Genomic DNA, 27097 nt, shown 5'->3' with positions numbered 1-27097 from the left:
GGACATGCTATATCTGAAGTAACTAAAGATGTTCAGTTGACTTTGGACTAAATTACTCAACAGCTTCTACACAGAATAAGCACATTCATGAAAGAAACTGATTTACTGCTTTAATATAACATGCAATTACAAAGGCTTCACACATGATCCTATAGTTTCTGTGATGATTGTCTTTAACAGAGCGCAACCAAGAAAGTGAGAAAATAGCAAGAAAACTTCTGTTTTATCTATATAATTTGTCTGTGAACTCTTAAGTACCTGCTTAAGGGCAAAATTATGCTCAGTATCTTAAAATTTGATGATAAAAAGGGTCCTGAGAGGAAGAGATAAAGGAACCTTTCCTCCAGCACATCACCCATCCCAGCAGCCAGTGAAACTTCTACTCCTTGTACTTAGCAGAGCATAAAGATTGCTCTTACCATGCATTTTAGAGATGCCGAAGAGCAGGCGAGGAAAAAGGGTGTCCAACTTCCCTTCCCATCTCATTTGCTCCTTAGGCCTCCACAGAAAGAATGAGAAAAGTGCAGACTGGTCAGTTATTTGCTGTATTACCTCTTACACAAAGCAGTTAAGCAGGGGCAGCAAGAGAAATAATTTTCTCAGTACAATGCATGATTAGGGCTACTGTACTAAACTTTATGGGGAACTGCTCTGTCTAATGGCTTAGCATCATACAAAGCATGCTGTCAAAGTCAATGATACCAATGATGCCAAGGCCAAAAAACTGACCAAGTTGTTAAAGACATGGGAGAACAAACCATGTGAAAAATCAGTGGAAAAGTAGGTAGTGAGGGCCTGAACCACATCTGATTTAGGAACACTCATGGCTTCAAAGTTTCCGTGATTTGACGAAAAGACTTCAAATCTAAAATAAAATGCATTTGCCAAGGTACCGTGGTGCAAGAATTGGGGTTGGTGACTACCGTCCAGATAGCATTCCAGAAAAGATAGAAAAGTTTCCAGAAGGCTGGATTTTTTACTGTAAACAAAACTGATAGACTTCAAGTAAAACTACGTAGGCTATAATGAATGATTTTCACTGTAGGAAGAAAAATGAGTGCCTTGAGTCCAGAAACTGCCTCTGCCTACATATAGAACTAAGTCTGCAAGAAATCTGCTGAATAAGGATATCCTATAAAAGACATTAATTTACATTTTCTTGTTTAAAGAACAGATAATGTTCTCCATGTGAGAAATGCCAGCAGACTCAGGCTCGGACAAATGAATGAGCACTGCAAAGAATTCTGTGTATTTCACACAAACACTAACAAGCTATTGCCATTTTAAGATCTCAAAGCTCATGAGGCAAATGCGCCCTTTCTGGAACAGACGATAAGATATCAATCCTCATTACTCTGCTGTTTTTCACCTGACAGTGTAGTAGACCTAAGGAACAATGTCTTTTAAAGGTTATCAGTGTTAATGAACAACTTAATACAGATTGTGATACAGCTAAAGATCTGAGTTTATCATGTCCTCAGCCTTTTGAACAGCTAGATTTTATTTGCTAAGCATTCGTCTGGCCAAAAGGGATGAGCTTATCCTTAGTGAGTTGGCTGAACTTGAGGTCTGGACTTCAGATAGCAAAATGTTCAGGATTTGATGCAATTTTGCTTCAGCTGCCTTTCCTGACTATTGGGCTGTCCTTGTAAACCCAGCAACTAAAGCAAACTGTCCTGGAATCTTACAGGAAAACAGGAAAGCACATCCTTACTCTAGAAGGCTTTTATTTTGTGGTTTTGGTTCTTGCAACTAAAAGCTAGGAAAAAATGCTGAATCTTAATGCCAAAAGTAAAAATACAAACAGAAATGGTTGTGCTAATAGTAGCTATGGTTTTGGCTATTCCTTTTATATGTTGGGAATGAAGAATTTCAAATTAAAAGCCGTATTTAAAAATAGAAACTAAGTATCATATCAGTTTTAAACACAAACCTTTCAGAAGAGTACTGAAGAACTATTCTCTTTACTTCTTATGAGGTAAATTTATATACTCCAATCAGATCAGACAGCTAAAATAAAACACATTCATTTCATTCTTTGATTAGTTTGTTACTTTTTGATTATTCCAGTAGTCTACAGCTGCAATATTCTGTTGCAAAAATGCTATGATGTGATGAAAGTGCCATTGTCAACATGATTGCCTTTCTTCGCATGTTACATGGGTATCTCAAAGGACATGCCTGTTTCACAGGAATTTTGTTTGGAATAATTTTGTCTCAGTCCTTCAGAAAAAGCACACAGCATGTCAAGCTTCTTGAAGCCCAGAGATCACGGCCAGAGTGGGATGCCACCACTGCTTCAGAGGGTGAAAGTCAGCTTTGCATTGAAATCCAAACACAAGAACACCCAAGTATCAGTTAAACATGCTTGCCTGTCCTCATCAGCTGGAGATTTTGACACAGCTGAGGAAACCGGACTCCTCAAATTATCATTTCCTAAAGGATCCACAGAAATGTAAGTAGAATGAGAGAGGAAAAGAGAAATGCACAGTCTGCTACTAGACATCAGCTGACCTTTTAAACTTGCGATAACATTTACCAGTTACAGTCACTGGCCTATGGATGGAAGCTTCTATACTACCTTTGAATAACTTTTGATATTGCCAACAGTGTAGTTCATTGTAGTTCAGTGTAGTTTCATTTGGCACTACTGTTCAAGAATAAACTAAAGGCATGCTAAAGAAAAAGGGAAAAGGGAAGACAGAGATACGAAGAGAGACAGATAGGAGAGAGAGAGAGAGGAAGAGAGAGAGAGAGAGGAGGAGAGAGAGAAAGGAAGAGGAATTCTGCCTGTCTGCTCTTGTCCCTTCATTTCCTGCATTAAGGAATTTTCAGCTGCACATCCACCTTTTCCCCCCCTTTCTTGGCTAACCAGGTGGCTATAGACTATTTCAAAATAACAGTAACCAATAGTAACTTATTTGTACAAGAGATGTGTCAAATATTGTCTTCTTACAGAGCTAGAATAAATAATATTCACTTTCTGCAGTGTACTCTTCCTCTCAAAGAGGGTATATTACCTATTCCAGCTCCACAGGATGCCAAACATATGTCTTTCCTGAGTAAACAAAATAAGTTACCCTGTATAATGTAACTATAAAGACAAGAATTATAATAAAAGATCCAGCTACAGCTGGAAACAGTAGTTGCAAGGTGTAATACTCACCACAGTAACATTTTTGTACAGGGCCTACTCAGACCTCTTCTGTTCTCATTGCTAATACAAGCAAGGTTTTTTTGTTGTTTTGTTTTGTTTTTTTTAATCTGGAACTTCCATACACTATTTTTGGTGAGGGGAAGGGACATGTACGGATAACTGGGTCTGTAAGCCAGCAGTAACTCAGACCTAACACTGGATTCTGTATCTCTTGTTTTAAGGTTTGACACCCAACAAAATTGGAAGTGGATAGCCCAAGGCGTTTTCTGCTTTGTCAGGACTAGAGTGAGACAGCAGCCAAGTACGTTGCTACTGGCTTCCAGGCTTTAAAATTTTAAGCCAGTTAAATCACAACTTGTTTCAATATAATTAAAGCAGATACTCAGAGGGGACATTGCCAGGCTAAGAAATTATACAAAATCTGTTTTAACAATCAAAATGTCTTGAATGATCGGGGAGGGAGGGGAATAGCATTTTCTAGTTTTGAAAGTAGATCAGGAAAATTGAAAAGATTATGCACAGTAGTAATTAAACAAAATTCTCCTCATGCCCTAAAACAGTAAATTCATAGTAATACTGCATATTAAATCTTGTATTTCTACAGCTCTTAAATTCTGCAAGCCATGCATCTTTTGCAAGTCTCATGATGTTTTACTAAGAATTGAAAGTCATTGGCTAAGCCCTGCCCAAAGGCATCTACTGCATTTTGCGCTAGAGAATTGTGAGACATTTTTATGTCATCGCTCAGATGAGCAGTTACAACCACAGGTAAAGCATTCATAGCATCATCAGCCATGTGTGCTTCACTGTAGCTGCTATCTTCAGCATGGAGGAGAAGTCATTAACCAATTTCATGATCAGTTAAGAAGAGCTCATGTCTAACACCATTTCAGCAATTCCTGTCAAGCTCCATATGGCCTCTGTAGGAAACAATTATCACTTTACAAGAAAACGTGAGTTTCTTTGCAGCCTGATCAGTTTCTAATAGTTTAGACATGTCTGTTCATTCTGCTATTTTGAAGAAACATTTTTTTTAATGAGTTAATAACCCAACTGTCTGTTGCATGGAGCACCACATCTGATTTCCATCTGTACTGAATACTCTTTATGTCTCCTTCTAGCATTGTAGAGGACCTTCAAGGAAAAGTATGAAACTTAGCCTGATTAAGGCTGATTGCCAGTGCTGGCACAAAGAAAAGGAGCCTTATTAGAAAGGGAGACATTAGGCCTCTCAGCACTGAAAGAAAAGAAGTGAGCTACAAGTCATAAGCACGGTTTTTGTCAGGGATGGCAATGATCCATATGCTGACATATCACCTATGAATTCTGTATTTGTCAGCATTATTAAATAGTAGCTTTCTAGTCATATGTTCTGAATTAGAGAACATTGCTGCCCTGACAATGCTTCAATGAACTTGTGGCCAGAAAGTTAGAGGAATCACAAATTTTCAAAGCTTACGTTTTGTTAATTTGGTGGAAGACTTGGGATAACTCAGATGAAAGCATTTTTACAATCATGCTATGTGACTCTGTGGATAAGACACAGGCAATATATACAAGACATGTGATATGAGAAACCCTCTTTATGCAGCCTATAACATGATTCCTGAACTCCTCAATGGAGAAAGATCAATGGTAGGAGAAGCTTCCTACAATTCCTCCTTAGACAAATCTTACAGGGATCCTAAGTCAGGTCAATATGTTAAGTTTGTTAAAAGAATTAATAGAAGTATTGAATGATGTTATTTCACACTAAGGATATTCTAAATTGCTTTACTGAAACACTTCCAAGTTCTGCCTGCAGACTGAACTCTGCTCTTAGTTTTAGCTGCATAATCTAGAGATCAAAAACTGTGTAGTCACCTAGAACAGCTCATGGGCAAGACAGCCCACTATTGTACACCCGGCACTTTTTTACAATCTAATTTATTTCAATGTGCTAAGTAGCATGGCTTTGTTGAGTAATTGTTCTACAGACTAAGAGATCTCCCACATGATCTAACCTGTCTTTTTGCCTTAACTTCTAATAAATAAATGCTTGCCTTACTGTGATACTTATTATTGAATGTATTTATAGGAAAACACTACTTATCACTAATACTAAATTAGGAATAAATGCGAAAAGAGGACTTATAAGCAACTTGTATGCATTGTAAAATCACATTGTAGAATGGCTTCAGTGTTTCAGAAAAAAAGAAAGAAAGCACACTGGCTTGGGAAACATAGATTTGGTCTTTGGACCTAATTCAGTATTTGCCAAACTGATTCTGAATAGCATTATCATTTATCTTCTCCAGTACAGAAATATAGTGGGGAAAATGATAATACCATTCATCCTTAATTGATTAGTTCCATTTTCTTTCATGTTAACCAAGTAATTTTTCATATACAGAGAAAAAATATGCTTAATCATATAGACTACCACTATTTAGCACGATTACTCAATTTTCAGACTATCTCTAATGATTCATGGTTCCACTGTGAATCACGAACATAGAAATCCATTAAAATGCTTTCATTACTCCCTGATGCTTTTATTGGATACAAAAGGCATGCAGTTTAAATATGTATTATATGATAAGCCTTAAGCTTCTGCCATGACTCCCTCCTGAGTCTCATTGGCTTACAGAGGAAAACAAACGACAAATGATAAATTTGAACTATGTCAATGAAAAATTTAGAGACAAGTTTGGGCAAAATGTTTTGCAACACATGGCTATCATGACTATCACATTTGAGGTAGTAAACAGCATTCTGAAGGCCATAGTTCGTCACCTTTTATATCTGTGAGAAAACATACAGTTTTACCTTGTTAGAAATATGTTGTGAAACCCATGTATAAGCTAGTACAGACAAGAGCAGAGGAAATAAAAATAAATAGAAATGTGTCGTGGGAAGGTGACAGTTTCACATATTAAAAACTGGTAATTTGTCCTTATTTTTTCCTCAACAGCCATTGACACTCGCTTACATGCAGAGTTACATGATTGCCTTCATTGTTGTTAAAGATAGTAATATTGTAAGAATTAGTTTCTATACCTTGTGTTTTCAACAAGTTGTTAAAAAACAGAATATACAAGTGAACAAAAAAGGCACATACTAATTTACAAAATCATATTCCTCCCCCCCCTTCTCACTTATAAGCAGTCACCTTTTACTGAATAGGTTCTTCTACAGCCATTGAAACTGGTCCTATTCATAAGAATCAAAAGAAATAAAGCTGGACTTTTTAAAAATAAAATATTTCTATAAACTTAAGGATTGTGTTTTCCATCACAATTTTTTTTGACTATTTCTTTTCAAGTGCAAGTAACCAGAAGACCGCAAATATATGTAATTTATAGAGAAGGTCCCAGAAATTGCCAGTTATTACCATTTTCAGGCTTTTTGAAATTTTCAGTTGCCTCCTGCTCTCTACCATCTCAAAATTACTCATTCTTACTCGACAAAGTGCTTTGTGGACTTACTCAAAGTTCTCCAAAATACCTATGAGTTGCTGGATTTGCAAGGCCTGTATGATTTAAACAGTCTGAAATCTCTTCCTTCTGCAACTGTCTTCATCATCAAAAACTGTTTCACAGCAGCTTATCTGCTATTTCATAACATCTTTGCAGAGAGGAGTCAGAAATAGCTTTTACCTCAGCATAAACATTTGAGATCAATATCAACATTACATCTCTTCCTTTTCTCCTAAGTCACATACAAACATAATTTCTGGCTCAAGCTGTTAGTCGAAGTAAGCAGCTGTGCATTGTTTCACTGAGCTCTTAAAATGAGGTAACTAAATTCAGTTATCTAAGGTGTTTTAAAGTGAAATAATTCTCTGGAATCAACCACTACAAAAACATACCTTTTTTTAAGGTAGTGAACACATTGCCTCAGATGCCTAACTTTGCTTTCTTGACATAAAAATTTCACTTTTGTTACCAAAGCCTAGAAACCCCCTCCCACCAATCTTTTTAAGTTTATCATAAGAGCTTTAAATTACTCAGAACAAGAAAAAAAATGTAACAAGGAACTCATACTTCTATATATCAAAAGGTTTGTTTGCAACCCTATTTCAAACTTAAATTTGCACCCTCAGTATTTCTCTCTTCAGTGCTGCTAAAAAGTTCTCCAAACTGCACTGAACCTTTAAATAGTACAACCACTAGAGTCATTCAGAGACAAAAATTTTCCAGAACAAAGACAACATATATTTATAATTTAGGAATCAAGCAAGAAGTTTTCAGGCTTTCTTTTGTAACATAAACCAAAAATCATTAATCTTCTTTTTCTTTTTTTTTATGACAAGTTTTAAACCAATTGTTATGCTGAAAACATCTATTTGAAGGATTTATTCTTCTCATTCAAGTTTTCCAATATTCACTCTTCAATTATTAGATTATATCAATATCTGATCACTCGCTGTGCAGCCAATTTTTAGAAGTATATGAAAGATTAGTGTAATCAGAATATCTGAAATAAGGACATTCAGCAGAACTGTGCCAAGCAGAAATCGGAAATACTTGTAATGAAAACCACGGAGATCTGCTGTATGAATTTACAGTTCATCCCAAGCTTACCTTCAGGCCCTCAAGTCACTTTTTAATGGCCTTTAACAGCTGCACTCCAATTAATTAATTAATTAATTAATCAATTAAAGTATGGATACCATCTATAGGAACATTCGTAATAAGATTGTAATGTCTGGATTTCATTCAAATCGTGTATTAATTAACAAATGGAAGGATTTCACAAGCTTGTTTTTAATCAAAATGAGCAGAGGGGAGTTCAATCTGCGGAATCATGTGTTTCCTCTAGAACTGCCTGGGGATTCCTCTGAGATCCTGCTAAAATTTTGGTACTGATATTCCTTAGAATTTGTACTCTGCAAGAGCTTCAAGGCTGGACCATCAGAATACAGGGATGAACCAGAACCTCTCCAAAACATCACTGTGCTTAACCTTTAGGAATAATCTTTGCAGACAGTAAAGTCCCTCCAGCAGAAGCACAGCTCCTCCAGCAAAAGCAGACAGGTTAGAAAGACAAGGACCTTTCCTGTAGGTAACTATCTCCCAAACATCTCACCCTCTGCCTATCAATATCAATCAATATTTATAGTTATTGATAACTATCAATAGGTATTGATACTTCTCAATCTCAAGACTCATCTATAGCTTTTGGTCTCAGTCTATTTTTGCTATTGGTTGGCATTGAACGATATCAACATTGATACCTCCTGATACTGAGGGGCATTGATCTATATATCATACATCAATATCGTATATCAATCACATATTGACAGGTTTAGATACCTTTCAATCTTGAGCAGCATCAATCAGTCATGGACCAATTTTGCTTTCAGTAGGCATCAATGACTATCAACATTAATCGGTCTCAGTATCGAGAGGCCTCGATGACTACTGATTTCCATACATTTTGCTACGGAGTATACCTATCCATCTATCAATAATGATCCCTGTCAATAGGATTTGATATGTCTTGATCTCAAGAAGCATCTATAGCTTTCAGTCTTGGTCTGATTTTGCTATCTGTAGGAATTGTTCAATATCAACATTGATACCTCCCAATATCAAAGAGGCAACAATGCCAATTGATTTCCATACCTATCAATAGGGACTGATATTGATAGCTATCGATCCCCGGCAACTGGCATCAACATCTCTTGATCTAGAGAGACATCCATAACTTTTGGTCTTGGACTGATTTACCCTTGATAGACAATGAAGACTATCAACATTGACTATTATTAATATTGAAAGGCCTTGAGAAGTATCGATTTCCATATGTATTGCTAGCAATAGACATGCATAGGGATCAATCCCTATCAATGTCTATAAATTTCCATAGCTATCAATAGGAATCTATAGTCATCAATAACTATTGATACCATCCCTGCCAATAACCAGCAATAGCTCTCGATCTCAAATGGCATCTCAAGCTTTTGCTCTTGAACTGTTTTTGCTCTCAGTATGCATCAGTGACCATCAACATTGGCCATTCCCAATATCGAGAGGCCTTGATGACTATCAATTTCCATACATATTGGTATGGAATAATATCTATAGATAACAATCTCTATCGATAGACTTTGATATATCTCAATCTGAAGAGGCATCAATAGCTTTTGGCCTTGTCCAATTTTCTATTGGTAGGCATCAACCAATATTGATATCGATACCTCCCAATGTCAAGAGACATGAATGCGAGTTGATTTCCATACTTATTGATGGGTATCGATGCCTATTGATATCAAACCCTATCAACAGGCATTGATACCTCTCAATCTCAAGCAGCATCTCTAGCTTTAAGCCTTCGACCGATTTTGCTCTTGGTAGGTACTGATGACTACCAACATGGACTGCTACTGATATTGAGAGGCTTCGAGGAATATTGATTTACTGCCTATAAAATTCAGTGATTTCTCTGAAAGGAGTCTCAGTATGCATCTTTTGGCATCTTCTTCAATAAAGTCTGCATGTCTAAACCTGCCAGGGTACATCTCTCAGTTTAAAGGAATGACATCTAATTCTGCAAGAACTTGCATTTTCTGCATCTCTCTAAGCTAGATAATCTACTAGATTTTGCCCTCAATGAACGATGTCTGATGATGCCTTTTAGAATGTCTTTCTAAAAATTATACCTCATATAAGGTCAAGATACAATAGCAAAGCCTATTAACTCCTGGCTATGATGAACACACCGAAAACTAATTCCAAACACAAGCTGTCTCATTTTTAAAGCACTTTTTAGTGCTTTAGGCACATAAGCACTACCTCATAAGTCACTCCATAGACTGAGTAAGCTAGGACTGTATTAAGGGACGTTAAATAAAAGAAGTGCTAATGAAGTTATTTGGCCCCTTGAAAATAAGCTTTATTTCAGTGGTAATTTCTGTATTGTGTAAATCCAAGTAGGAAAGAATTCACATAAACCCAGCTAGTAGAATTGGAATGTGATGATTTACCAGTTTTGAAACAAGTACTACAAAACTAGCAGGCATCAATAAAGTATCAGCACAGCAAGAGTTAAGAGCATATACTATACTTTACAGGTGAGAGTAGTTTGGGAAGCTGAAATAGTAGGAATAGGATTCTTTACAGTGATTTCAGTTTCAGTTTTTATTAATATATTATTACAGGATATCCTAGATAAGCCAGACAGCTTGTTTACAATAGGACCTTGTCCAAGGACAGCTTAAACCTATTATAGAGTACGTACAGAAGGACAATACAGTCCCAGTACAAGCTACCAGCAGGCAGTAAATCATGTCAAAACCTCATGTTACACCTGATTAACCAGCTGGCTCCAATTCGACAACCTATCCCAAGAATATTTGCTTCAGTGTAGTTAAGAGCTGTCAAAGAATTTATGTCATCTGATGGCAAGTTACATAAATCAGTGCATCAGTGTATCACTGAAGAACCATTACTTGGGATGAGCTGTGAGAATATTCACTTCACATCTGCAGTATTCTCTGGTGCTATATATTCCTTAAAAGAGACTCCATTTAAATGTCTCACTTACTGGGAGAAAATCACATCATCTCTATCCCAACAGGATCATCTGTGCTTGTATTACAACTATATCTGAGTACTGCTTCATCATACATGTCTGAAATATTATCACTCATGAGTCAGTCCATCCTCAACATGGCAATGCAATTAAGCTCAATTTCCTTCACAGTTTTTCTTAATTTTACAAAACGTCTTAAAATATATACCCTTGTAAAACTGGAGAACTTTTATTTTTTATTAGATGTAAGATCTTGCTGGTGGACCAAACAGAGGTATCTTTACATCACCTGAAAACAAAGGAAACCTTGTTTCTGTGAGCTCAAGAACCAAATTCAGGCCACTACTGGTGCAAATTTCAAAAGCATTCTACAGTAAATAGAAGGCAGCCTGACAAACATGCAAGGCATTACGAAAACAAAGAAATAATCCTTGTAAATTCTGCATTTATCCAATTACCAATCAAAAAGTTATAGCCTTGCTGAGATGTAATGCATCTTGATCAAAAGTTGCAATGCCATAAATCAGTAAAAGTGTTTTTAATTGTAAATTCCCTTAGCTCTGAATCTATACGTACAGCTTCTTCTAGAACTGTACAGGAATACAGACAGCAGAAAGCTGGGGGAAGTTTTAGCAGAAACATACACACTACACGCATGCATTCTCACATGCAAGCAATTCCAACATTTCTATATGGTTCTTCACATTTGGGCAGCAGAAGGCTTATATTACATTTTTTTTAGGATGAACTGATGACAGATTTTTTTTAATAGCATAATCTTATCTCTTTCCTTAGAAAAGACAAATGATACTTCAGCTTTACTCTTCATTTCATGAACTAGTGAGCTGATTTGCACTTCAAGTCTCTCTAAAAGAAACATAACAGTAGTTCAAAATGCAGAATATTTTTCTACTCACACTATCCTTTGCATTTAGCATATTGCAACACACATGGCAGGCTGAGCAGCTGAGTTTTCCTTTTGCTTATTGAGTGAGACAATTTCTTATCCTCATTTTCAGTGTTTTATCATAGATCACAGTATATTATTTTCTTCTAAAATTGATCAGGGAGCTTAATTAAAATAAGAACAAAATATTCTAAAAATAACAGCAGAACACCCAGAGCATACATCTCTGGACTGCAAATCTACTCGTTTACTTTTCTGATCAACTGTAATAAGATTTTCACAGCAATATCTGTCATAAGAAGAGTTATTAATAAATGGAAAGTCACACATTCAATCATCTTTTCCTGGTAGAAGAAGATAAAATGCATTCTTGTTTTTAATATGGAATAAGAATCTAAATAAATACTAAGGCTGTAGCAAAACAGATATGCAAAATCTTTCTGAAATTCAGGCATTGACATGCAGATCATCTGCAAACCACAGTGATGTTTAAGGAAGAGGACAGCACCTGAATGGTACCACTGTGTTGGCCTTTAGTTACAAGCACTTGTGGAACTGAGAGGCAGATAAAAAAAACAGGGAATCTCAAGTAAGAGCAATCTCAAACAGAAACCCATAGAATAGTGTCTGAATGGGGCCTAGCACAAGTATTAGCTTTCAGATAAGCAATGAATACTGGGAAAGGTGTTTGGAGATGAGTTAGCTGAGGCCAGCTTTACAGTAGACTTCTCTCTACAAATCTTGAACTGCAGAGACTTGTCGTTGACACAGCTTCAAGGGACAGTAAAGCTAGCAGTAGTTTCTAACACTGCCATGTGTATGGATTAAAAGCTTTCAGTTGTTCAGTGAGGGAAGGAAGAAGGATGGTTGGGAACAGAGATCAGCCACCACTGAACTTGGAAGCAGTAAGAGTCAGCAAGGCTGAACACAAGTGTTATCAGGGATTTGCAAATCTGTTTTTAAGCCATTGGACTTGACGTGACCTAATTATTGCACTGCCATGACTCAAGCCATTGGGCACAGCATAATATTTAAGAAACAATGCACAATACCATCTTTGTGGCTACAGGTCACATTGAAAGGCAAGTCACAGTCTAGAGATACAGTTAGGTTTGCAAGGAGCTCATGAGGTGCCACAGTCATTTGCACATTGGCAGAACTCAGTATCTTGAGCAGCCCTAATCCTTGAAAATTTGAGCAGAACATTTTAGTCAACAATAAAGGTGTTGAGGGGGCACTCCTAGCTCACTAGTCTTCAGCTATTTTTGTTTCATTACATGAAAAAAATCTGAGGTTCAATCTCAACTAAGGTTTCAGTAAGATCAGCTCTTCAGAGATCTAGCTACAACTGAAAATGTCTGACTAAAACTAGCCATATTCATTGCCTTGCTCAATTCTTTGCAAAATACATAAATGTAGGCAGTGGTATGTGCCTATACAGACATTACCAGGCTTGGTGACTAAGTGCAGATATTACTTACAGCTGATTATTTTTCCTGGTCTTGCAGTCTTCGCCCAAAGCATCAAATACCAAAGCCATGATGTATTCACACCACCTTTCCTGTTGAGATGTGCTGTACTCATTCCACAACATGTTTCCAAGAAGTTCTGTACCTGTGGTAATTCACTCTGCAATAGAAATTTGTAAGATAAAATTAACAGAAACTGCTCTATTCCTTTCAAATCTATCCATGCGATTTTAAAATTGACTTTCAAAAATATCTATGACCAAAATATACTCAAGAGAAACAAACAATGCAGATTGCTGCCTGAAACCATTATATAGACAACACACCACATTTATAAGTTAGCAGGGTTCACATAAATAATGTGTTTAGTAAGTCCAGCACCTCCCCTTCAACAGCAGAAAGCTTAATCTCACCGAGAAATATAAACACAGTGCTTGTATATCTGATTTTTGCTAACTTTAAGGTTTTACTGAAAAGTTTAATATTAGAGAGGATGCATGCCAATAGTATAGGTCTAAATACTTTTCTCATTTAGGAAGGCATGGAGATTTGTGGTATTATCATTATTTCACTGTACAGATTTGGAGATCCAAAGTGATTTTACTGCAAATGAGACTACCTTACAAAAAGGTACGTACATTCAGATGCAGTGCTGAAAGGTAACTAAAGTCTTCCTTTGCCAGGATATGAAGCTGAATAACTCTTGTTGAAGAACAACATAAAGATAGGTAATAGAATTCAGGATGTCTCAAAGTTGGAAAGTTAGGAGTTGGACTGTTTAACTATGTGGCTAGCCTTAAAATCCTGACAAACTTTATTTTACTTTACATGAATATAATCTAGAGAGGAACTCAGACACCATTTAGAGGTAAGAGGGAAAGTATAATTTGATGAAGCTCTGAAAAATAAGTCTTTGTTTTTTTTAATACTACCTTTAAATTAAACATTCCTTTGATGGTAGTTAAACATTACAGTGGCAAGTTGAAGCATGTGCTTTGGAACAGAATTTTACTACTTTCAGATAACCACCAGGATGAGATATCAGATACATTTGTCCTGACTGTATCATTCTCCCACTGAAACTACACCTACAGTATTTCAGCATTACAACAATTTGCACTTGCATCATCTTTTCCCTTATTAAAAAAACCCACAACTTGACCAGTGTTTCTACAAGCAACTCTTGCTCAATTAAAATGATATAACCAAAAGAGATTTATGCTACACCCTGTTTTGTCATAAAAGTATTTAATTCCATACCATGAGTTTAAATGGACATCTGTTCATGACTATGAACTACTGTATTGCAAAGACACTTTTATATAAGGAAGGTCAGTGGAGAAGAAGCTGGAAAATAATCACATTTTTTTAAATTTCACAAGAGAGATTAAGAAAGTTATGGATGAGAATTCTGTTTTTCAATACATAAAGACTGATCTAAGCAACAAAAGTGGGATTTAAATTCCTATTTTTTGTATATTTTAGATTTTAAGGCTTGAAATCTTGGAATCCATGACAGATAGAAGCACAAAGTAGAAACCACAGTGTTAATGCTATAACAATAATAAACAGAATCTGGAGAGTTTTCCCCTAGTTGATTAGATTGCTGTAAACAATAAAAATTAACATTTACAGTACTAAAACTCCTGAACTACCCCTAATAGTCACTTACTGGTGCAATCTCACCAATACTTTTTTTTTTTTTTTTTTTAATACATACCACATGCCTACAGATGGATTTCAGAAACACTGACAGTTTAAGATCTATGCATCACTGGGCTCTCATATCTAGTGCATAGCAAAACAAAATGAGTGGTAGGGAAATGAGCAACAAAATAAAGAGGGAAAGAACAAAAGTGACAGATAATGAATGAGGCGATCCTTCACTTAAGTGACCCTTACTGTATCTGATGTCCTAACTTATCTACATTATGATGGTTTTAATTAGATCATCTAATTGAAAAATAGATAAGATAGTTTTAATTATATCATAATCTCCTTTTAACAAAAATAATGCTTATGCTATCACAATAGCCTCCTCATCCAAAAACTACAAGAACTTCATAAGCAGGACAACACACTTGGTTACAAGTATTCTCATTTTATCATGCAGAAAGAGAAGCACAGAAAGCCAAACAGGTTACTTGAAGGTGCGTTGCCACAAAGTTCTAGCTGGAGAAGCAACTGTGCAATGCAAACACTACTTCCCATGCTGATCATTACTCTGGTAGTCCCTCTCCTACCTTTGTAGTGCTCATCAACTGCATGCCAACTTACCTTTCGATAACAAGCACTTTGGGTGAGGGATGCATACAATATTTAGCAAGATGGAGCCAGGGATTTTAAGCACCATCACAGCACACATAATCAGAGTAGTAAGAATCCTAACTACAGGACTTTGGCTATAGTCATTAGATCCTGGATAGGAGGGAATGATTACAAGAGGTATTTTTTTTATTGTAATAGGCTCATTATATATTAATTTGATGCTTCCATTTAGCATAAATGAGATACAAACTCACTCACTATGAAGCATCTGTGTGGTCATCACCACGCTTTTTTTCCAAGTCAAGCAAGTATATCGAATAGAGATTAAGATAATCAATAAATGTAAAAAGAAGGGAGGGCAGAGGAGAAGAGAGACAGACAGAAAGAGGAGAGAGTACTATAACCAAAAAGAAATCTATCTGAAGCAATACCAAAATATTAAATCTGGAACCAGAACAAAATAAACATTCTACTACAGAGCAGAAGTGCATACTGCTATCATAAGGCAAGTACTGTGACATACAACTTGAATGTTGATGAAAGATCAAACAGGCTAGTAGTGCACTTAGAATATGAACTTTGCTCCTAGACTACTTCATGCATTTTTTCCAACCAACACTTTCTCTGACCCTTTTTCCAGAGAAAATCACAGTCTACAACTCACAGAAGAAAATACTGATCTTCTGTTTTAATGGAGAATAGCTCCTTGGATACTCTGCTTTATATTAGAAAGCAAGGACTAGTAATGGTCCCTAACAATCAGACTATCTGCTGTCGCCAGCAGTTCACTTGATTAATAAGCTAATGCACAATAAATGACTTCTCCCCACAAACCAGCAGTCAGTGGGTCTCAGTTTGACTATCATCTTGCAGCTAATGGAAGCAACTGAGGTAAAGAGGTAAACTCTTGAGAATGTTTGGGTCAGTGTAGAGAATAGAGTGTTTGAAGATTATTAGCATCTCTTAGTAAGCTTGACATTTTGGCCAGTAACATGCCTATCATTTCCTCTACTCTCCAGTATAAGACTCAGTGGTAAAGTAGAAAGTTTATGCCCATAAAAATGACTTGTCAATGAAGTAATTACTGGATTTAGTAACATATAAATAGAAATTATACATACCTTGTGATTACCTAGTACTTTGGCTTAGGCTTCAAGATGTTCTGTGTTCCACTCAGCTAACAGACTATTAAGTCAAGCTGATGTTTAGGCCAGTAATTGCAGCTACGGCAGTAAGATTCGTGTTCAGAAATAAAGCTATATCCTACCGGTATTATCTTTCTGTGACATGAGGTAGAGGCTAATTTTATGTACCATCTTTCTCAACAGGATTTCATTGAGTGGCAATGCAGTCCTTTTAACTTCAGTAATTTTGGTAATTTAGTCAGGCTGTATCTCTTTATAACCTTCTTATTAGTTACATACAACCTAATACAACATTAGCTTTTGGTAAGGAAAGACATATGCAAAACATAGTCTTTACCTTGGTGAACTTAGGTATTATAATCACATTGCTTGAAAATAAGCACATTCATGTGATTCAAATGTGCCCACCTCTGAGTCACCATGTAACTCCCATATCAAAACATAATCTTGCATCATTTGAGAAACTCATTAAATCTATCAAAACTTGTATCTCTTCAGAATGATCAAGCAGGAAAAAAAGGAGAGAGTAGTAGGCTTTGCAGTCTCCTAGTTACAGTCTGCTGAGTTTGGTAATTCCCTTTTGTAGCTGTTTCCCCTCTTGATGTTAATGGACATGGCACAAAGACCACAGATCCCCAGATTTATTCAGAATTAAGATCCTCTGTTTGACAGACAAATTATGCAATTCACAAAGTAATAAAGACATTTGTTTTCAGCAGATCTGCAAAACAATAAATGAATTAATTCCCACCTTGTTCAAACAAACAAAAGTCTGAGTTGTCAAAAAATAGATTTAGTTACTGTGTAGTTTGCTCAGTATTCTTTTGAAGATGCCTAACATATGTTATCATTTATATAACATCGGCAATGTGCTGAGGACAGAAAATTCAGATGTAGTTTTGAAAGTATGCAAAGTTTAACACCAGGAATCAAGTCTGTCCCTGCACAGTTCTTTTAATCAGTTGAATATGACTACTTATATTTGCATATGTTGCTAATTCTTATTGCTAAATATGATTTTAATACTAAGAAATCAATGGTTATACTTGCATATGTACTACTTGTACCTGCAGCTGATGATATACGAGGTGCCAGTATATCACCAGAGACCACGCACTTCCTTAGCTAGGACAGTCCAGTTCTTCCAGACATGCACTTACACTCCCAGATCTAAAAATCATTAGGAAAAAGAAAGTTTATGTACATGGGAGTGACACTTCACAAGGTACAGTCTTCAAAGCACATAGAATATAGAGTCTGGCTATACTTCGCCGTACCTTCTTTCCTCTCCCTTCTTAGAGGTCTGATGGATCCTTTCAAAGAGACACTTCACCAGCTTGGCCTCCCAGCACCACCACTGCACGCAGAGTACTGGGCTTCTTGGGTGCCTGCTCTTCCAGTTCCCTGCTCTGGGGGAAAGCCACAGGCCCCCACCTGCTCCATAGCCTGGCTCCCATCACAGAGCAAAGGCAGTTGGTCAGGTTGGCTGCACTCGCTTGCAGTTAACAAGTACTTGCCTAAAAAGCAAGTGGCATCAGCAGCCTCTCCTAGCAGAAGTAGTAATTACAGGCAGGCTGGCCAACCACCCTGAACTTTTGTTTTCTTTCTAGAGCTTAAAGGAAGCAAGTTATAGAACAGGCCCTGAACTACAACTTCCGTTAATATCATACCTTTTCGCAAAGTTCAATGCTGTGCACCTCACAGTGCTTTGAACACATAACATAGTTGCAGACTGAGCTTAGTATTACTTCCTTAGTAGTAGAAGTGCTTAAAAAAATCGGCTTGTAAAACAAAGTAGAAAAATACCACAAAACATATTAGCTTCAGTTTAACTGAAAACCTGTTGCTCAGTTCTCAAGAGTTCACAGAAATCAGTGGTTTCTTTCTGATAAAAGATAATGTCAGTGGTGCAGGTTATCTGCTTTAGAGTAGCTATTGGAACAGCACTACTCAGTCTCTGGGTCACAAGTAGGTCACATACTACCATGCTGCAATTTGCAAAACAAACTACATAAAAAGTGAAATTTTTGAAAGATATACATACATTCCTAGACATGGAAAGAACTAACTAAAACCAACACTGGAAAAATATCTAAATGAACATTCAGAAGCTTTTCTTAATTTTTTGTTTGTAAGTGAAAACTATTCTGGCAACACTTCACCACACATTTGTGATGCTGTTTTTCCCTCAATGGACTTAGCCAATATTCAGATTTTTCTCAATAACTTTAGGAGGCCATTTGATAAAAAAAAAAAAAAAAAAAAAAAAAGCTCGAGAAACACTGGCCAAGATGATTTAACCATTAGGATTCCATGTCTGAAAATTTAAGTCTCAGAATTTCACCAAACAGATGCCAGGCATCAAACTAGAGTAAAGAGGAAGAAAACTGATATCTCATATTTCCACTCATACTGTTTTTAGGATCTATGATGCAAACTGCAAAGAGGAGCTCTTTATTCTGTACTCTAAATATTGAGAAGTGTTAAAAATACATATCCTTAAATATAATAAAAATGATTGAAAGAATATTAGAAAAAAGGGTTTATGTTTTTTATAAGTACCTTCATAGTACTTAAAATTTTCATATTTTACATTACTAGACATTTACAAAAAAAAGGAAACAGCCCTCTTCTAGTTCCTGTTACCAGTGCGAGTCTAACAAGACTGAGTGCTGGGCATGTCACTCCAGCAAACAAATGCCTAGCAAGGACAGATTTGCTAATATCTTAATACTTTTTCAGTGCAATCAGTCAACTCCACTGCTATTACTTGAGTAAACAGAAATAGTGATGACAAAGTAGTTTGTTGTCTAACACAATTTAGCATATCAAAGTAAACTTAGCCTCATCTTTAATACAGATCAAAAGCCCAAAAGCATTTAAAATGAACGCAGCTGAGAAATGCAATCCTCAAAACAACTGCCCAGTTTTTACACACCTAGAATATGTGGGTGTCAGAGTTACATCATCAAAGTTCTGCCATTCGTATCCAGATGCATTTAGCAGCTTGGTGTCCATGTCATTCCTAGCAAAATTTGGGTTCTGGACTCTCCAATGAGGTGAGCCTTGGTGCAATCACATCCAGAGCACAAGCACAAGCACATGACATGTTGAACAGTCTGTAGGAGGAACTCCTGCCATACACATGTTGCCATTCCCTTCAATTCTATACACCGTTTTGCAACAAAATACATTAACAAATAAAACCCAGTATTTAGGGCATTTATCAGGACTGGATTCAATTCCCGTATCAGACTGAGGGAATTCAGACGTTCTCTCTCAGAAGACTCCCATAATCCTGAAACTATAGGCTGTTACAGAGAATTACAGAGGACGGATGAGGAGTGCTTTCTCCCACAGCTGAAGCTGGGCCACTTCATTGGCCCAGAGATCAGGAACAGAAGCCCAACACGGTGAGCCCTCACCTCTTACTGGGAAGAAGGGTGTGGTGGAATTCCTGCTCCATGTACACCAGCTATAACGACTGCTTCACATAAAACGCTTTTTGTACAGAGTCTTCTTTCTTTCTTCATCCCATCTTACAGCAGCAGACCTTCCAAGTGTTTCCTACTGAAAATAAGCTTGATTTCATTTCTGATATGAACTAATCATACTGAAATTGATTCATATTGAAAACTTCAAAACATACTGGAAAAAATTGCATGGAAAAATCAGAAATAATACTAATTTTCCAAATATCCATAGGATCATTATACTAAGGCATATCACCCCCCAGACACACACACCATGGGATTTTGTACTAAATAAGGGACATGCCAGTTTGCAATTAACCTTTCCATAACAGGAGACCTTACCTAATAGTGTGTTGAGGGGTTGAGTTACAGGAAAAAGCAGGTTTATAGAAGAAAAATCTAATCCCAGCTGGCTGGGATTTGTTACAGGAGCCCTAAGAGGAATGGAAAGAACAAAGCAAATTCCACTTAATTTTTTATTTCTAATTATTTCTGAAGGCACATACTTTGTTAAATAAATAACATAAATGTTTCAGAGAGCAATGTAAATCAGGAAGCTTTTTTGGTACAATCAGAGTTAAAATTCATAACTTCAATATGGAATATTTCAAATATTATCAAGTATAGATAATAAAATTTCAGTTTAATTGCTCTCTTTGTGAAAAGACTTTGTTAAATTAACCAAGTTATCTTCTCACAGTATGATTCATTACTAATTCTAAACTTACTGATCTTATTATTTGGAGGTCATCATTCAGCATCGAACTGTTTTCTGCATTTAGCACACACTAGCAAGCTTAATACTATTCAAGGACTCCTCCATGATCCTAATAGATGGCAAAATAGTAATTTCTGAGTGTACTTAGGAATATTTTCATTTTGCATAGTCACCCTGATCCCAAGTAAGGAAGGCAGCAAGAACTTAATTAACTATCGACAGCATGTGTCCTGGTTAAGGTTATTACAAAAAAATGTCTTTTCTCTTGTCCAGGCAACATTAACTATCACACTAATCAAGCTGCATCACCAAGACACTTCCCATGTTGCCCTCCATGTTACACCTAACAGGAACATACACACAAAAATACAGTATTCTCAAAATCACATTAACTTTGTATTCCTTTTCCACACTCTACCTTGGAAAACAGTATTCTCAAAAGTCCTCTTGACTTCTGTGCTAACAAGAATGATCATTAGCAATTACCAGGGATGCTGTTGTAAAAAAATAAATCAATAAAACTTCCTGAGCATCCACAGAGTTCACTACATAGAAAAGCCTATTAAAACAGCACTACTAGAATTCCTAATAATCTACATAACTACCCCCCCCCAAAAAAAAAAAAATGAAAGCTGACTCTAAAGTAATTCAAGGAAAGCAAAAGTTAAGTTTGCACGGTATCATTTAGGAAGTGGAAGAGTTAAGGAATCAACATGTTGCAAATTGCTGAAAAACTACTTACTGGGGGAGGGATGTAAAGCAAAGTAGATTTACAATGATATTCCATATGTACATTATCAAAAGGAAGTTTGTTTTACACCACAAAATAATACAAGGCCCCAAGAGTTTTCTTCCTTAGCCTTGCTCTTCTTAACTACTTTTTGTGCTACCACTTCTTTCCATGCATCCTCGCTTTCTTCACAGGTGCCCTTTCTGTAAGCAATGACAGGCTGACATTCAGGTGGGATTTGAAGCCCTTCGGGTATCTTTTGCCAGCCCTTATTTTGTAAATGTGTAAGCTGGAATGGTTACTGCAGGATCTGATGTGGCATAGGCTTTAACATCTAAGGGAGATATGTGCTGGCTTCTTTCCCTTTGGAGGGGTATCTCCTTCCCAGAAAAACCTCACCAGAATATCCAAATCTTTCTTGAGAGCCAATATCTCTGGGTCTTCCAGGATACACATTAAGGCATCCAGTGTGAAATTACAAACACAAGAGCATGAGGTAAAAAGAGAAATAAGGCCTCCATCAAACTAACACACCTCGGCTGTTCAGAGACGATGGAAGAAGAGCTCCCGATGTCTTTATCCGTGCTGGCCAGACAACCCTCTCGGGCTGCTCACTGTGCAGGGGTAGAACGTTCCCTTTTTGGTGGGCTGCAACCCTCCTGCTGCCTGCAGAGATCCAGGCACAGCAAGCTACAGTCCCACACAGGCTGGGATCCTGAGCACTGCTGACTTGGCCACAAGCCACAGTCACAATCAGAAGAGTCGGAAAAGCTAATCCCCTACTTATGTGGCACTCGTTCTGACTTGCTTCCAAATCATGGGGGTGGTCCCTCTATCCATGCATGCCAAAAAAGCGAAGCAATGGCACAGAGTCACAGTACAGCATTCCTGTGCTGACTACAGCAGCAAAAGGCCGTACTGCCATGAAAACGGGGAGCTGAGCCAAACTCAGTGGGAGACAACTTCATTTTTCTTAATTCCTTTTTATAATTTCTCATTATTCTCCACATGGCAAGTTAATTACTTTTTCTAGCCAATATCATCATGAATGGTGAGATACGTACCCTTACTTCATCAAATTTGTACATCCGCACATACAGTTCTTTTATTGGTGGGAAGAGGAAACAGTAAGTTTTGCCACAATTTAGAAAAAACAACCAAACAAAAATCTTTTTTATGCATAACAATCATTCTGTTAGTCACATACAAACACAGATCTAAGTGATCTTTCTGGTATTCATAAGCCTATGTAACTTCAGGACAGAATTATTGTTCTCTTTTCTCCAAATAGAAGACTGGAAGGGACACCACCTGCACACAGTAGCTCTGATTTATGCTATGCCGACTGGGAGGAATTACACTGCCAGTAAGACAATTTCTCATGATTATAGGGTTTACCAGTCTCACTGAGAGCAGAAGTCCATGTTTTGAATATAAGAAGGAAAACTATGAACAATTCAGATACAAGACATATTGCACGTATAGGATGTACAAGCTAAGTGTTTCTTGTACGTAAGAGATAAATGGTACATACTCTAATTAAAGGGTAGTTAAGGAATATGATTAGACACTATAACCTTGATTACAGATTGGTCAGCTGATCAGAGTAATAAATGGGCTCAATATTCTTAGAAACAGGTTTGTGAACTTTTGATTAAAAGGTTACTGCATCCAGAATTCCTTCTTCATCACCTGCGACTTTTTTTTTTTTTCAAGTTTCCTTGAGCTGACCAAGCCCATCTTTTTCTTCATATCTCAGTCCTGCTCACAACAGTTTCCCTTACAGTTCCAAGTATCATCATATCCTTTATGGTGTACCAGTGTATCTCACTGACCCTTTTTCCAAGTGTAGTCTCTCACATAGCCCTCCCTCCTTCAGCACAGCTACTTTTAAGCAAGCTTAGGCTCATCTTCCCTTTCCTCTCAAATGTTACTTCAGCTCTTTCTGCTGAACCACTGAAGCCACTTTGTCCCCAGCTCTGACTACCTCCGTAACTCTAGCTTCTCTTCGCCTTTACCTGCACCAACCTGTTCCTAATATCCTCTAACCTTCTCCTGACATCTGCTTCTGCTTTTGTCATCTGAATCCTCCTTGCAACCCTTAGTTCCTCTGCCTCAGGAGGCAGCCTCTTAGCCCCTATTGTCCTGGCAATCTGCTCTGCTATTCCCCACTTTTACCTCCCTCACCTGCGCCCCTCCCACAGCCCCTCTCAACCCTCACTGCTCTGCCTGTCTTGCCTTCCCATGTGCATCCTAGGCAGCTGAGGCCTTTCCACTCTTAGTCTTACCTCACCCCCTTCGACCAGCTCTGGTGCCTTGAGCCTGTAAGCGTACATTTATTCCTCTCCTCTGAATAAAATACACAGCCCTTCTATCTTCTCCAAAGAACTTCTGTAAAGGCTGCAGGTTCTCGGGCCTCACCTTCATGTCTCAACTAACTACAACGACTTCCCTGCAAGCTCAGTTCCCCTCACTATGCAGATCACCTCCCAGCGCTGCCTGCCTCTGCAGTCACATCCCATTCCCAGCATCCTGCCTTCCCTACACAGCTGCTGTAATAGCTGTTCCCAGACCTGGCAATCCAAGTGTCCTCACTACAGTGCACACCAGAACAGGGAGGAGGAGGAAGGAAGGACATGGGAAATATGAACTGTCTTCCCAGACACTCGTCTCTCTGAACCTAGGAAAAGGAACAGCCTCTGATTACCCTTTGGGAATGGAAACTTAATTTTTGGCTTTGGGAATGAAACTTAAATTTTTCTCGTGGACTCTTGAAACAAACTTGAATACAGAGAGAATGATAGAAAGCATAACTAGAGGCAATGGGCAAAAACTGAACCACAGAAGTTCCACCTGAATATGAGGAGGAATTTCTTTACTGTGAGAATGACAGAGCAATGGAACAGGCTGCCCAGAGAGGTTGTGGAGTCTCCTTCTCTGGAGATATTCAAAACCTGCCTGGATACAACCCTGTCTAACATGCTCTAGGTGACTCTGCTTGAGCAGGGCAGTTGGACTAGATGATCTTGAGATGTCCCTTCCAACCTTACCCATTCTGTGATTCTGTGATTCCATGGTAATATCATCTTAATAGCAACTATTCTGCTACATAAATTCCTTTTTAGGTTGGTGGAAAGAAAGCAAGGAGAAAGTAGGGGGATTGGATCCCTATTACTTTACTGGGATGGTATGAACTATCTATTTTCTTATCATTGCAGATATCAGTTTTGTAAGGATGCTTAGAGAATGAGATGGGTACTTAATCTACAAGAAAAATAAACAGTTATCAATATTATTCAAAGACAAAAGAAAAAGTACAGTGCAATAGTTCCCCCTACTGACAGCACAAAAGCAAAATACTAACAAATGTTATTTCCCAGACTGTCCCCAAATTACTAAGTCAAAATCCCAAAGTGGTGCCTACAGACACTTACTGGTATACAGTTAATCTCATGAAATTCAGCTATACTAGAAGACCACTAAGATTTGCCAAATGGTAGTCAACAAAATCTGACAAACTCTTGTTGGTCCCTAAGGTCATATATATTACACAAAATGACAGCACGGAGTCTCATGGAAAGAAGGTTATAAATATATTTGAACGTATGTTTTCTGAATGAAATACAGGGATACCTACCAGCACAGAAGGGAAGTATAGGCAGAGTGTGGCTGTATCACTCTCTGACTGCTGAAGTCTAAAGGACATATGACAGGTCTGGGTGGAGAATTGCCAAATTTTGCTGTATTTCAGGACTGAATTCTTCAGATGAAGAGTAGATCTGACACATTGGTATTCAAAGTAGTATCCAGTTCCTGAAAAAAAGGAAGTGAAAACACTGCTATTCTGCTCCAGTGTCACCTCATCTGATCCAGTGACAGCTGAGTTAAATCAGACTGAACAACATACCACACTGTTGCCACTTGCAGAAACTCAAAATGGAATTTGAGACTAGATGGATACCTGGAAATCAATAGAAACAGAAGCGTTCTTCAGGCCTTATATGCATAGCATTTGTTTCTGGGTTGTAAAGCTAACACATTGGTCAATTAGGGGAAAAAAAGGTCCGGAGAAAAGAAGCCTCTGATACCTTAAATTCTAAAGTCACTTGAGAAATGCAGTGAACAAATATACAATAATACAATGGAAAAGTGTAACAGAAATAAATACAGAGACTACTGACGTATTAACTGGACCACACAATTCTAAAAATCAGAATTTTAAACAGTTCTGTTATGATCTTGGCTCACAAATACAAATGCTGCTGAAAAATTAAATGCTGTTAACAAAAATACCAATACTCATTTCAAACATGTTTTTATAGTGGATATAATGTCTACCTACCAAATACTCAGCTGTGGATCAACTGCCAACACTTGTAGTACAGTTTTCTAAAACGTACATCCTATATCAATCATTCTAACATCACTGTAAATATAAATATCTAACACAATATAAAAAAAGAGCAGCCTCTGCTCTATCTGGAAAATGTTATTACACCTCAGTAGTGACACACATCTTCCTTTAAATATCTCTCCAGCATTTAGCTTTTCTACTTGCAGGAGGTTTCACTTGTGTAAGGCTTTCCCAGCCCACAAAATGCGTAATATCTTCATGGGGCTAGCAAACTCACTTCTCATCGCCACCCTCTGTGAGCCTCCCTTTCCTTCGCTATTGTACAGTCCAGCACAGGGGAGGCTCACCCTGGACTGGAGTTTCAAGTTTCTGGTAATACAAAATATGGTAAATAAAATGAGTCGCTCAAAAGGATCAGGATCCTCTTTAGGGCAGACTGCAGCTGTTTCATCCCACATCAGATCCTGCCATCCACGGTCTGCGTGGCACAGGGATCTGAAATGCTCGTATTTTAGCATGTTCCATTTGCTTTCATTTTAGCATCATTGCATCTAATACAACAGAAATCTTCTTTCCAATACTGTATTTATTTAAGAAAAAACACTTAGAGGATGATGTATCTGTTGCCCTAATCCTTGCCATAATAATATTTACGTACACACATGACATCAGAGCACTAGTTCTTTAGGACGGCGATTGAGCCCGTGTATCTTGGAGAGAAGCCTGCGCACCTTGGCTGCGATGTGAAATGAGACTCCCTGATAGCCACGGGCGCTGCCAGGCGTGGTACTCCCACTCCCCGGCACCAGTCACACAGCCCTGTGACTGGTGTGACCTGCCCGAGCTGGACAGTAAAGGGGGTACGCCGAAAGCAGGGCCCTCGCGCGGCTCTACGGCGGCGGCCGAGCACAGGCCGGGGCGGGCGCGGCCGGGCTGGCGGCGCCCGCGGCGCGCTGCTCCTTGAGTCGGGGCCGCGGGGCCGCTGAGGCGGGGCAGCCCGCTCCTGCCGCCGGGCCTTTCGCGAGCCGCTGCCGGCGTCGTGCGCTTCTCCCACCTCCCCGCCGCCTGTCCGAGACGGTGATGAGGGCACCGCGCCGGCAGCGGCTGCGCACAGCGCGGCGGGGGCAGCGGGCTGCGGCGCCCCTCCGCGGCGCGCGCGCGCGCGCCCGGCCAACGGCCGCTAACGGCCACCAACGGCCGCTAACGGCCACCAACGGCCGCAGCGGGGGGAGGGGAGGGGGCGCGCGCGCGGGCCGGGCCGGGGCGCGGGCGACGCGCACAGGAAGGCGCGGCGCTGCCTTTGACGCAGCGGAAAGCCACCGCGGCGGCGGCGGCGGCGGCAGGGCGGGCGGCGCTGC

General features: G+C 38.4%; 1 protein-coding gene across 1 annotated transcript in view; it reads right to left on the bottom strand.

The window, feature by feature from the left end:
- The window catches only part of MYO1B (myosin IB), a 134056-nt gene extending 120932 nt beyond the window's left edge, over window positions 1-13124 (bottom strand). The window contains exon 1 of the mRNA XM_062578395.1: window positions 13064-13124. The gene's annotated coding sequence lies outside the window, so the exon portion shown is untranslated. The remainder of the gene's footprint in view (window positions 1-13063) is intronic.
- Between the last annotated feature and the right edge of the window lie 13973 nt (window positions 13125-27097).

Source organism: Rhea pennata, chromosome 6, assembly GCF_028389875.1.
Source record: "Rhea pennata isolate bPtePen1 chromosome 6, bPtePen1.pri, whole genome shotgun sequence".
Classification (NCBI taxonomy): domain Eukaryota; kingdom Metazoa; phylum Chordata; class Aves; order Rheiformes; family Rheidae; genus Rhea; species Rhea pennata.
The sequence above is the reverse complement of the archived record's forward strand: the minus strand, read 5'-3'. Positions and strand labels throughout refer to the sequence as shown.